The following is a 14,053-nucleotide window of genomic DNA, read 5'->3' as shown; positions in this document are numbered from 1 at the left end:
ATAATAATACCATGAGGTCATATTGGCTTCAAATGACAAGTTAAAATATTGGTACATGTCTATATCATTTATGTATGGACCGGTATAGTCTGTATAGTTAGGCATGTGTCTTAGTTCCCTGAAAAAAAAAAAGAAAAAAGAGTAAACAATTTTATCTTTATAATATATTTCCTTTTATACTTATATCTTGATTATTCTTGTATCTTAATTGGCTTCAAATGACACTTTACAATATTGTTACATTTCTATGTCATTAGTGTATGGACCAGTATAGTTTGTATTGTAAGGCATATGTTCCATTCCTCAGTTAAAAGAAAAACAAGTAGTACAATTATATCGTTATGATATATTTTCTTAAATCCTTTTAACGTGATCAAACTTTTTTGTGTCTAATATTGTTTTACAAATTTCTATTCATCAATAAAAAAAAGAACAGCGAAATTAAAATATTTGCACATGTACTGCAAAATCCTTTATGCATACAGATATTGTTTTCTATTTTTTTACGTTTATTATGCGAATATGTTGCGACATTCATATGTCATTTTACGGTGATCAAAAATAATCAAGATACTGTCATGCAAACTGAATTAAAATTAAAATTATACCTCATTTATTCAAAACAAGCCGTGAAATTCATTAATTAAAGAGATAAAATAACAGTAAAAAACTAGATTACAAAGTAATTCTACCGCTGGATCTAATTCTACACTAGACACAAATTAGTAATGAATAGTGTCACACGTATTGCGAAAATATAATTTTGCATTAACTGCATCACAAATTGTTATTTTCCTTTTATGAATATGAAAATGTCAATTAAACACATGTGCATATTTCGTTCTTATACAAATGTATGTCCTGGAAAGAAATACACATTTTAAAGTTAACATAGATGTCACAAAAAGGGGGATATTTTGAGTATATTTTTTCTCAAATTCACTTTCTGCCAGTTCTACTTCAACATTAAAAAAATGATGACACCAGGATTTCCATTTTACTAATACTATACAATGATAGCCTTTGTATAAGGTCGATACAAGTACATATTGACCTGAAAGAAGTATATTGACCTGAAAGAAGTATATTGACCTGAAAGAAGTATATTGACCTGAAAGAAGTCCAAGGTCGATATACTTCTTTGGGTCGATATATCATGTAATGACCAAATACATTCGTACAAAAGCTATAATTGTTATATACAGAATTTTCGACAATATTTGTATCACAATCGTCAGTGTAATATATTTGATTATCATATACTTAGACTAAATAACATATAAATTTTACCGTATGATAATAGCATTAAATTGACGTAAATTTCATATTTTTCGAATTGGTTCTTAGCGGGCTGATATGAAATGTTTATCACATGCTTCGATTGTTATCACATGCCTTTCCGTAACGTTATCACATGGCATTCCGGTAATACTCGGCCAATTCCGGAAAATACACTTCAATGCTACGTTTTCAGTGAAAAACATTACAAAGTAGTGTACAAAACAATTATATTCGAAAGTATATCGTGTAAAATAATAAAAAGAAAAAGAAACAAACAAATTATTAAATAAATGCATTTTTTCTTTTCTTTCGGAAACACAATTTAGAATTCTTATTTTTTTTTTAAATTACTTTTCCAAACAATGTTCATAATTATGTATATTTTTGAATCATTTTTTTTGTCGATTCGTTCATTTTAATCTGCTTTTTTTTCTCTCTGTTGAGGCATATGATAGAAATTTTCATATTGAATTTATCAAATTTTTGGTCCGACGTCCGTGAAAGTTTTTACTCTTTAAACTTCGGGAACCACGTAAAAGGATCAATACATTAATCTGTTATTTTTCTTTACTGTTGAAGCATATGATAAAAAGATCATAACATGTAATTTTTCATATCGCATGTATCATCAGCCCTCGGTCAATATCAGCCCTCGAGCCATGCGGTTCTTGGGCTGATATTAAACCTAGGGCTGACAATATATGCCATGTAATAATCTGATATTATTTCATTGTGGTACAGGATCTGCCTACCCTTCCGGAGGACCTGATATCACCCATATTTTTTTGGTGGGGTTCGTGTTGCTGATTCTGTAGTTTTCTATGTTGTGTCATGTGTAGTATTGTTTGTCTGGTTTTCTTTTTTTTTCAATTTTTAGCCATGGCGTTGTCAGTTTATTTTTGATCAATGAATAAACTGTCCCTCTGGTATGTTTCGTCCCCCTTTTTACCTCGAATAAATAATTCAACATGGGACTAACGCTGATCGAATCAAATAAGTTAAATTATACGAATTATTAATATAAATTTATATGTTTCTTTTGCTAATTAACGTAACAAAAAATTCTATATTCATATCTTTTGTATATGCTGTTTCGTAAAACAATTATACTTCGAAAGCATCAACGTTTTCATCTGTTAACATTTGTTTTCTTTTCCATTACGCGTAGTCATAGATTAAATCATATATATATGAGGGAAGAACCAAAAATTTGCGAAAGCAAATTTACAGATCTAACATTGTTGGGTTGATGTTTAGACGAGTTGTATATACATTATGTACACAGCCATGTATCACCATCATTGATGGCGATCCGATGGATACATCTGTTGTAGGGTTGTCACTGACTCAGACGTACTTATGAATATAATTATTTTCTGTGACTGTATCTTACATTAATTTGTAGGATCCTTTACTATAGATAATTTAGCTGATCCGTAACAATAACATCTTCATGCCTTATATATCATGTACTGTAGTACGCCGCTAGATTAAAACTGACGTGGAAAGGTAACATATGGCCACCGAAAGCTCTTTTTTTGAGAGTCCAGGTGGTCGTGTGGTCTAGCGGGACGGCTGCAGTGCAGGCGATTTGGTGTCACGATATTACAGTAGCATGGGTTCGAATCCCGGCGAGGGAAGAACCAAAAATTTGCGAAAGCAAATTTACAGATCTAACATTGTTGGGTTGATGTTTAGACGAGTTGTATATACATTATGTACACAGCCATGTATCACCATCATTGATGGCGATCCGATGGATACATCTGTTGTAGGGTTGTCACTGACTCAGACGTACTTATGAATATAATTATTTTCTGTGACTGTATCTTACATTAATTTGTAGGATCCTTTACTATAGATAATTTAGCTGATCCGTAACAATAACATCTTCATGCCTTATATATCATGTACTGTAGTACGCCGCTAGATTAAAACTGACGTGGAAAGGTAACATATGGCCACCGAAAGCTCTTTTTTTGAGAGTCCAGGTGGTCGTGTGGTCTAGCGGGACGGCTGCAGTGCAGGCGATTTGGTGTCACGATATTACAGTAGCATGGGTTCGAATCCCGGCGAGGGAAGAACCAAAAATTTGCGAAAGCAAATTTACAGATCTAACATTGTTGGGTTGATGTTTAGACGAGTTGTATATACATTATGTACACAGCCATGTATCACCATCATTGATGGCGATCCGATGGATACATCTGTTGTAGGGTTGTCACTGACTCAGACGTACTTATGAATATAATTATTTTCTGTGACTGTATCTTACATTAATTTGTAGGATCCTTTTCTATAGATAATTTAGCTGATCCTTAACAATAACATCTTCATGCCTTATATATCATGTACTGTAGTACGCCGCTAGATTAAAACTGACGTGGAAAGGTAACATATGGCCACCGAAAGCTCTTTTTTTGAGAGTCCAGGTGGTCGTGTGGTCTAGCGGGACGGCTGCAGTGCAGGCGATTTGGTGTCACGATATTACAGTAGCATGGGTTCGAATCCCGGCGAGGGAAGAACCAAAAATTTGCGAAAGCAAATTTACAGATCTAACATTGTTGGGTTGATGTTTAGACGAGTTGTATATACATTATGTACACAGCCATGTATCACCATCATTGATGGCGATCCGATGGATACATCTGTTGTAGGGTTGTCACTGACTCAGAAGTACTTATGAATATAATTATTTTCTGTGACTGTATCTTACATTAATTTGTAGGATCCTTTTCTATAGATAATTTAGCTGATCCGTAACAATAACATCTTCATGCCTTATATATCATGTACTGTAGTACGCCGCTAGATTAAAACTGACGTGGAAAGGTAACATATGGCCACCGAAAGCTCTTTTTTTGAGAGTCCAGGTGGTCGTGTGGTCTAGCGGGACGGCTGCAGTGCAGGCGATTTGGTGTCACAATATTACAGTAGCATGGGTTCGAATCCCGGCGAGGGAAGAACCAAAAATTTGCGAAAGCAAATTTACAGATCTAACATTGTTGGGTTGATGTTTAGACGAGTTGTATATATATATATATATATACAAATAATAGGTTACTACAATACATTTTTGAATCTACAAACGAAAAAGCTGATCAATGTTTTTTTATGAGAACTTACAATTAAATACACCTATAATGGTATTTTGAGACCATTGAAAATATTATTTTTTCGAATGCATGCAAGGTAAAGTAAAAACAATAGATTGCTGAAGAAAGAGTATAGGACAATTATCTTCTTAATTGCGTGAACAGTTGCTGTTTAAGTTGATACCCCTTAGTCATGAATCCTTTGTGTGCGACATTATCCTATGAATTTTAGCAATTTACGTCACCATATCGTGTTACGTTCTATCCTATTTATCCAATATTCTCGTGACGAATCTCCTTATATTATTTTCCACAAAATGTAATTAGTTTGGTATTGTAATATACACACTTGATGGATTGTTTGTGTTTGTAACGCTACAAATAAGCTTTCAGTGGTAAATATCATGGTTATTAAATCCAATGCTGGCATGTACTCCAATTACTAGAACCCTAATTGGTAAATCTATTTGTATTAAACCAGCTTTATAGGGGTTTCGTAGTGGGATTATAGTGGGATTCTTTAATTACTACTAAAATGTTAATGGTAACTTTACACTTGAAGAAAAATTGAAGATCATATCAGATTAGCTCAATTACTTTAATACTAATGTTTGCTTGACAATTTGTTATGATATGTCTGGATGTGCCAGTATAAATTGAACTATGTAGAATAAGAACTGCGTAGAAAAAGAACTATTAGATCAGGAAAACTTAACATCTTTGAAATTTCAATTGAAAATGGAAGAAATGCGGGAAGGATGTTAAATTAAAGTTACATTAGAAATATTTTCCAATATATACAGAGTGGATTACTTGTGATATATAGGAATTATTATTCACCGTCCCAGCTGGCTTTAAATTGTCACTAAAACCCACCACTAGTCTGAGTATTTTGAATAGACAGTAATCTTATTTGAAAGTACGTAGCACAAACATGAAACTTAATATGTACATTTTTTTCACATCTCTTTTAGACTTGACATTTCAACGTGCACTTTTGAAAGTGGTTCAATTTAACGTATTGAAATTGAACCACTATAACGCTCAATTTGACGGCAAACAACATTAGGGAAAGTGTTCCGAATAGTTAAGCATAATAGGTTAGGCGTATTGAAATAGTAATGCGACAAAATAGTGAAAGGACTAATCTTCTCATCTTTACGTTATATCACAAATTATATCAAAGAGAAGTGTGTCTACAATCACCAATGACACATTTTACTGATCACGGTGAACCAACTTGTAATGACAACTGTAATACTCTTTAAGTGGTGTTATCAGTTTATATAAGATATACAACATAGTCTCGTCACCTAACGGTTCAGTTATTGTACTTTCTTGATAAAGCCTTTTAGTAGAGCTAACAAACAATTATATACCATACGCATGGGAATAAGATTGATGTATTTGAAAATGGAAATTCCCTGTTTGATAATAATTTCATCACGTTCTTAAGGTAATCTCTAGCTCTGTTTGCTACGACATTCGATAAGAAAGATTAATGCTAAAATATTGTTAAAAATTAATGCTAAATTATTGTTAAAAATGAGAACATTTATATATGAAATATGAACTAGAAATGCCTGTTCCATTTCTTGTGTTTACTTCAACATACCCGTCTGGCTTACAAGAAATGTAATATTTATGATGAGTTTATATATAAGCTTGTTATGTTAAATCTTTTTTTCTTCAAATAATATAGAGCAGTACATTTGTGAAAATAACAATAAAACATATAAGTAAGGTGATATAACGTTTTATTTTAGCACACATAATACTATTAGTTACCTAATACGGTATATATGGGGTCAGTTAATTCCATATGGAGTGAGACCAATTATCTTATGGTGTGAAATAGAGATTAGTGACTTATCAAAATTTATTATGTTAAATAAATTTGTTTAAACTAAACCAAAGGGAAATCACCTTTTTTTTAAACCATTCGGCGTATTTTTTTATTACTCTTTCTCCGTATTTTCTAATATAAAATACAAGAAAGTGGACTTTTTGTGTAAAACTATTTGAAATATAATATTAGAAGTGAATAAAATAACTTTGATATCAATAAATGATTGACTGAAAGAGAACCGTTATTTATCACACTAGGTGAACAGACCAAAAACTCAAGTTACACATAAGGGATTATGGAAACTTCCGTGGAGACTGTTTACATTTATAGAGACATTCTTTTAGCTAAAACACTTTAATTAATGACTTAACATTATATTATTTTTCGTTTCTTTGAGAAAATAATCACATTTGTTTAACTTTTTAGACAAAAGATATCAAGTTTTGATGAAAAAAAGAAAAAAAAAGAAGAAGGAAAAATGGACCAAAAACAGACCTTTATAAGAATTCTAAAAGGTGCATCCACATCTTTTGTGGATAGTTGTCTCATTGGCAATCATACCACATCTTCTTTTTTATATAACAATTTTTATTTTGTATCCTATTAAATTGTGTGAATGCATATATCAAAAGTATATGATCAGATATTAGTCATCATGGCATTTCATAATGATAGACTGAAATTATGATTTTTTACTGAAATCGCCGTAAAATATGGCTTTACATTATAGTGATTTTCTCTGATACTATAGCTCTGACTGAGACAAAACTTGGCAGTAATGCTTGAAATAACTTGCAATCCGGGGGAAAAATCACATTCAGTTTATTTGACATTTAGGTGTTCTTTAGGACGTTTTGTTAATTTTCTGTGGCTTCATCAGGCATGGTCGCTTTTTTTTTATAACGTTACAATACGAAATTTCAGAAGACACCAAGAAAATTTGACGTCATAATTAAATTTCAACCAATCATTTCGTAGAACAGACAATTAACTAGTGAGGAAAAAGAATTTTCTTACACCGATCAAAAAACGTGAAAAAAATAGATACAGGGCTATTTTTAAGTCATATATTTCAAGATAAATATAAAACTAAGCTAGAAAAAAGTCAAAGACACAAATAACTTAGTATGTATTGGACATCATTAATGCTGCGGTAGATTTCCGGTGAAAATAAAACTGGAGGGCATATAGATCAACGTCAAACGGAACAAAACAGTTATTATTAGTATGTACTAAATCAATACAATTATTGTGACTACAAAACAGATGTTACCAACCACGCACAGGAACTGGCGATTCTCCATTTATGGTAGAATCACAACGATATAAGATCAAAGTTTCCATAACAAAATAAAGTACTTCTTCTGCTCAAAAGTCATCACGACCAGTTTAACTTTAACTCTAAATGGTTGATATGATAACGAATTCGTTATTAAATCCAGAATACCCTATAGATACAAGTGCCAATATCATTAACGGTACACATTTTTCTGCACCAGATGCGCATTTCGACAAATCATGTCTCTTCAGTGATGCTCGTGGCCAAAATATTTAAAATCCAAAGTTGTATAAAAGATGAGCTATAATCCAAAAGGTCCAAAAAAGTATAGTCAAATCCGTGAAAGGCATCAGAGCTTTGCATGAGGGAGATACATTCTTAATTTATAATAATTTATAACAGTTATATGTTATTATATGTTATTATATTATTGCCAACTTATATGAACATTTTAGCTTTTACATTTTTGTATAAAAGTACTCCTTATTTTATCATGCATATTGATTGCATGTTACGATGATAGATTAAAATATAAGATCGCCTTGTCACGCAAAACAAAGCAAATATGCACGAACCGTTGACTAGTGATCACCATATTTACCTAGAAAGATCTGAAAAGTAACTGTTTATTGTGAGTGATTATTTCAGGTTGATTATCGAATAATGCAATGTTTGTCGAATTGCTATACTGAAAATTTAATGATTAAAGCCGTATTCAATAAAATATGAAGAATTATCATTATTAATACAGAATTACAATGAAACATAAAGATAACTTTTAATGAGGCGGGTGATGACAGTTATTATAGAATAACACTAAAATTTCGATATTTCTATTATAATTTATAAGACGAGTGTGAAGATGATGAAGTCTTAATTTGACGTTCTGACTCTAGACGACCGGCAGTAACAGAGTTAAAGACATACGGAAAAAAAAGTATAATTAGGCTTAGGATTAAAGTTCTACAACAGTTTGTTCACCTTCCAAATGGTTTCTGTTAGAAGTCTACAGTAGATCAATTAAGGATTAGTTCTACCATAGTTAAGATTTTGCCCTTTCTACTCTATAAACAATTTTTGTCTGGTCTACATTTGAACTGATTATGAGAGTTCTAATAAAGCAAGGATCATGACAGTTTCATCTCTAGAAAAGTATTCTATATTTTTGACTACATAAATTACTTCTAGTTTTTATCTTATTTTTTATTATTTTATTCATTTCAATTAATTATTTCATTTTTCATCTATTGTATCTTGATCATATCACGCAAAATATATCGTTGTTACTTAGTGTTGTTTAGTAATGTTCTGTTATTTAAATTTTTATGATTGATTTTAATGTATATTCATTTTTGTTTACAAGCTTTATAAACCGTTTTATTAAAAAAAAAAAGAGGGACGAAAGAAATCAGAGGGACAGTCGAACTGATAAATCGAAAATAAACTGACAACGCCATGGCTAAAAATGTTAAAAACAAACAGACAAACAATAGGACACATGACATAACATGGAAAACTAAAGAATAAGAAACATGAACCCCACACTAAAACATACCAAGAATTAAGAAGACTCAGTATGATTGTCAATGACTAAACTCCCCACCGATACCAAAATGCCTTAGAAGTTAACCACTATAGATTACCATATGGATTTCAACAATGAGGAAAAAACGCATAGCCAGCAAGGAAAGGCCACGACATGACAACTACAAAAAATTGAAACGAGAAAAACTTAACTCTTAAAACTTGGGATGCCAATGATTACTCGAGCTACTATATGTACAGAAATTGTCTATTTATACAGTTTTGATCTGGAATAAAAACTTACATGGTAGGAAAATAAAAAATATTATGCCATTACAAACGCAAATCCATTTTAAGAGTAATTTCCCCGTTACAAAAAAAACAATATAAAAAAACACATTACAAACTCAATCCAAATATCATATTCTAAATTTAAGAATTTACCTGCGATAAAATAAACGTCACAAAATCACGTCACTTTTTGTGGAGTTAATACATTCGTGTAACGCAGCACAGTTTAAAATTCTATTATGGGATCCTGTCATAAATTTATGCGAAATGCATTGACATATAAGCGGGATATTTTGCTAGCTCAACCGACCTTTTTCTTTCTTAAAATTTCCAGCATCAAGTCAGGAATATTGCATGTGTTATCAAATAGTCCGCTTCTATGTGTCTTAGAGTTTGTTTATGTTGAAGTTCTGTATTTCTGTTGTTCCTTTGTTTTCTTCTTATAATTGATGTGTGTCCCGCGGTTTTGGTTTGTGACCCGGATTTGGTTTTCTCTTATAGTTGATGTGTTTCCCGCGGTTTTGGTTTGTGACTCGGATTTGTTTTCGCTAAATAGATTGATGACTTTTGAACAGCGGTATAATACCGTCGGACTCTTTTACAATCCTGTTTTATGGCTAACTTTCTTATTTAAACGTTCGTATTTTTTTCGTATAGAGATCGAACTTTTGAAAAGGATATATATATATGGCGCAAACAAATGTGGGAGACATGTACCTAATAGCAATATTGTTCAATAAATTGAATCGCAGTTGCATTTTTTCCTGTTATGAATAGGACTTAAAGCAACCAACGATCAATTATAAAATAAAAAAGAAACAGGGTCAGTCACTACTCAACAACACAAGTATCCGACTTACAAAATTAACAATTAAGATATGTTTTTATAAACTAATTTACAGCATGCTGATTCCCTTTGAATTGTTAGGTTTTCCATGATTGATATAGATTAAACGTAGAAATCAGTTCAAAACATTAATAACCATATCAAAATAATAAAATTACCTTCAAAATTCTATATATAATATCAAAAATATCAAAAACTAACTCTTATTTTTACAATATACATTGTGAAAATAATAACGTATTTGATAATGCCAAATCAATTTCGTTGACCCACTACAAATAACATAGATTTTTGAAATGTACTCATAAATAATAAAATACAAAAAAGTAAATATACATGGCAATAAATAAAAACTTACATTTCTCCTGCAAGTAAAACTTTTTTATCCATTGGTTTTGAAGTTAGCAACTCCTAGTACCCAGAAACACTGATGTATTGATCAGAAGATTTCTCTAATAAAATACAATAATCTGTGGTATGTGATTGGCTATCAAAACACTACTTATTTCCGCGGTGACGCAATTTTTCTAATAAATACTTTTTCTCGATATCTTGAAGGTCATCGTAACAGATTAAATGTAATTAATTCTTCTGCAAAACAATTATCGTTTAAGGTAAATGGTCGGTTAATGATATGAAGAACAGTATGGTTAAGATTGATGGTACGGAAGATATTGATTAATTGATTGAAGATTAATTTTCATGATCCTATTTTTCTTATCGACATAGGATAATTATTTACATTATGATTAGAAAAAAACTGTTTGTAATTCTCTAATTTTACAAACAGAATAATAAAACAATTAACGTTAAATCAAAAATGATTCCCCTTTAAACACATTTTACTGGATATATTGTCATAGCATCTTACCAATCAGCTTAAATATGAATTTAGGTTTCAGTTTAACTTAATTATTGCACTATTAGAAAAAAACCTCAATCGTTTATTGTCGAAATAGATTTTATTATGTTATTTCAAAATTATTTCAGTAAATATAGATGGCAGATGTTCATTGTATAGGCTCATCACAGACAGAGACAAACGGAACAATGAAAGTTATATTAAGATGAAATTAACTATTTTGAGATTATTTTCGTCTTCACTAGTGGCTTGTCCATCAATTGATGCTGCGCGTTCAACTAAAAAATATCGTATAGACCTGTACAAAATTTATATGTTTGAAGTTAACTTGTGCTCAGGATTGGCTTCCAAATAAAATTCGTTTCAAACGGCAAGTGATACATGTACCAGGTAGTTAGTCGATGTAAAGATGAACCTCAAAATAGTTTCAACACAAGATGTTTTTATTGTGAATCATTGTGTTATATTTAAAAAAAAGAAAATATCAAAATAGCCCTATTCAAAAAGCGAGAATAAAATTTTAGTCAGTATATTTTTAACTACGAGATTGTGTGCATGGATAACATTCATTTCACATTAGATAATATGGGGAAAAAGACGATTACCAAAGTATTATCATCACTACATTGGAACATGTAAATCATTAACCAATTTTGAATTACCTATTGTCATTATTTAAATGCAAAAACATGATTGCTGTGAGTTTGATGTGCTTGATTTTAACAGATCAATTTGCGTTTAGAATCTTTAAAGATATTACAATGAAAATTGTGTTAATATTTTGTAACAATAATTTTACATTCATATATCACAATGCTATCATTGAAATTGTTTTAATGTGTCCAGTCTGCTCAATGCATGCGGAAATCTCAATACCAAGACAGCTTTTAGTTTGATAATTCTCTTCAAACTGAACTTCTAAACAGCTTTTAATTATCCAAAGAAGAAGACAGAAAAATCCATCTTCGAAAAATGTTTGAAAAAAAATTGATGAAAACCATGAAAACTGAACAAATTCAACCCAGACTATTTTGGGTTTTGTTTGCTTTTCATCTAAAACAAAATGGATTCTCTGTATACTATATTAATTAAATGTCTTCCGTCTTCGTCTTAAACGGGAGATATAAACAAAGATTTGGGAACTAAATTTTTTTCTGCAAAATTTTAACAATAAAACAACATTGGCTTGCACTTTTTTAAACTGGGTTTTACTGTGCTGATTTTGGGTGTTTACTTTTTCGTCATTGGCTAGTTGATAGGGGGGGTTTGAGATTTTGAAAAACGTGTTTAACCCGCCGGATTGTTGAGCCTGTCCCAAGTCAGGATCCTCTTGCTTTGTGAGTCTTGTATGATTTTCAATTTAAGTTTCTTGTGTATATGTCGGTGTTTAGAATGACGTCCATTATCACTGAACTAGTATACATTTTTGTTTAGGGGCCAGCTATCGTACGCCTTCGGGTGCGGGAGTTTCTCGTGGTATTGGAAGACCTATTGGTGAACTTCGGCTGTTGTTTGCTCTTTAGTCGGGTTGTTGTCTCTTTGACGCATTCCCAAATTCCATTCTCATTTTAATTAAATGAAAAATTTCTACTTTTTAATAGATCTGTAACGATTTGTATGCAACATGTATCTTCATTGTGTATGCCCAAATTTTAACCACCAAAATATCCACAACGGTTAAACTTAGAATATTAGGAATACAGGTGTTCTACGTTTCTTCAATATTTATCGTTTAGTTTTGTCATGATATACTTCTGCTAATGGAAAGTTTATGAGAAATATTGTCTTCCTTCGATATACCAAATATGCCAATAAATAAATAAATTACTTTATAAAATGTATTTATCAGTTTCTTGATAAAACGAATCTGGTTTCAACCGATTTTCCTATATTTGCTGTGTTTTCTTCCTTTGGTATGCATTCCTTCATTTTCTTCGCTTAACTTCAATCTCAGTGATTTTATAGTTAACCCTTGATTTAAACACGTACTTTCTGGTGAGTGCATGTCTCACATCTGTCGTAACCACGTTTAAATTTTTTCATTTTTAGCTTAAATGTTACCGCGGTTAAATACGCCAGCCTCAAAAGGAAGCTATTAAACCAAGAGTTCCAAATGGATAATTTGAAATCATCCCTTCGCAAATTTTACAAACGCCATCATGAGTTGTAGATGGATAAACGTTTCACAGATGATATCGGATACGTTTCTAATGTCGTAACTACAATCTTCTTCTCTTTTCACTAATTTGTCCTACCAAATAAGATTATTTACCGGGTTTGTAATAACACGAGCAACATGGTTTCCAAATATAGAGCAGAATCTGCTTACCTCACCTTACCTGAGTACCTGAGATCACCTCAGTGTTGATAGGCTTCGTGTTGCTTAGTCTGTTTGTCTTATCTTTTTTAGCCATGGCATTGTCTGTTCATGTTCGATCTATGAGTTTAGCTATCCGTCTGGTATCTTTCGCCCCTCTTCTACAAATGATAACACATGGTTCTAGTTTCTGATCAGTGCAAAATGTTTTTGCGCCATATTTTTCTTCATTATTTTTATAATAACATATTTCAAAATTAAAACCTCAAATATGAATTATGCATTTTTAGATCGGTTAAATTAATATGCAAATTCTTCTCCCAATGGTATGTATAGTTATACATGTATTTATAAATAAACTGTTAACAACATTTTAAATCTGTGAAAAACTAAGGCTTTTCTTCCTCATGCATAGATCACCGTAGCTGTATTTGGCAAAATTTTAGGAATTTTGGTCCTTTTGGGCTCTTCAACATCGTACTGTAATTGGCTTATAAGTTTTTTTGGAATCGAGCGTCACTATGGGTCTTTTGTAGACGAAACACGCGTCTAGCGTATATACAAAATTAAGTCCAGGTATCTATGATGAGTTTATGTAGAGTTAGAAAAACAAAACTAAAAAAACCCAAACACGTTGGAAAAGCCCACGTAAATATACCGACTTTCTTCAGATGAAATTACGGAATTCAGTCAAAGGTTATAAAAATG

The sequence above is a fragment of the Mytilus trossulus genome, chromosome 10, assembly GCF_036588685.1.
Source record: "Mytilus trossulus isolate FHL-02 chromosome 10, PNRI_Mtr1.1.1.hap1, whole genome shotgun sequence".
Lineage (NCBI taxonomy): Eukaryota > Metazoa > Mollusca > Bivalvia > Mytilida > Mytilidae > Mytilus > Mytilus trossulus.
This window is presented reverse-complemented; position numbering follows the sequence as displayed.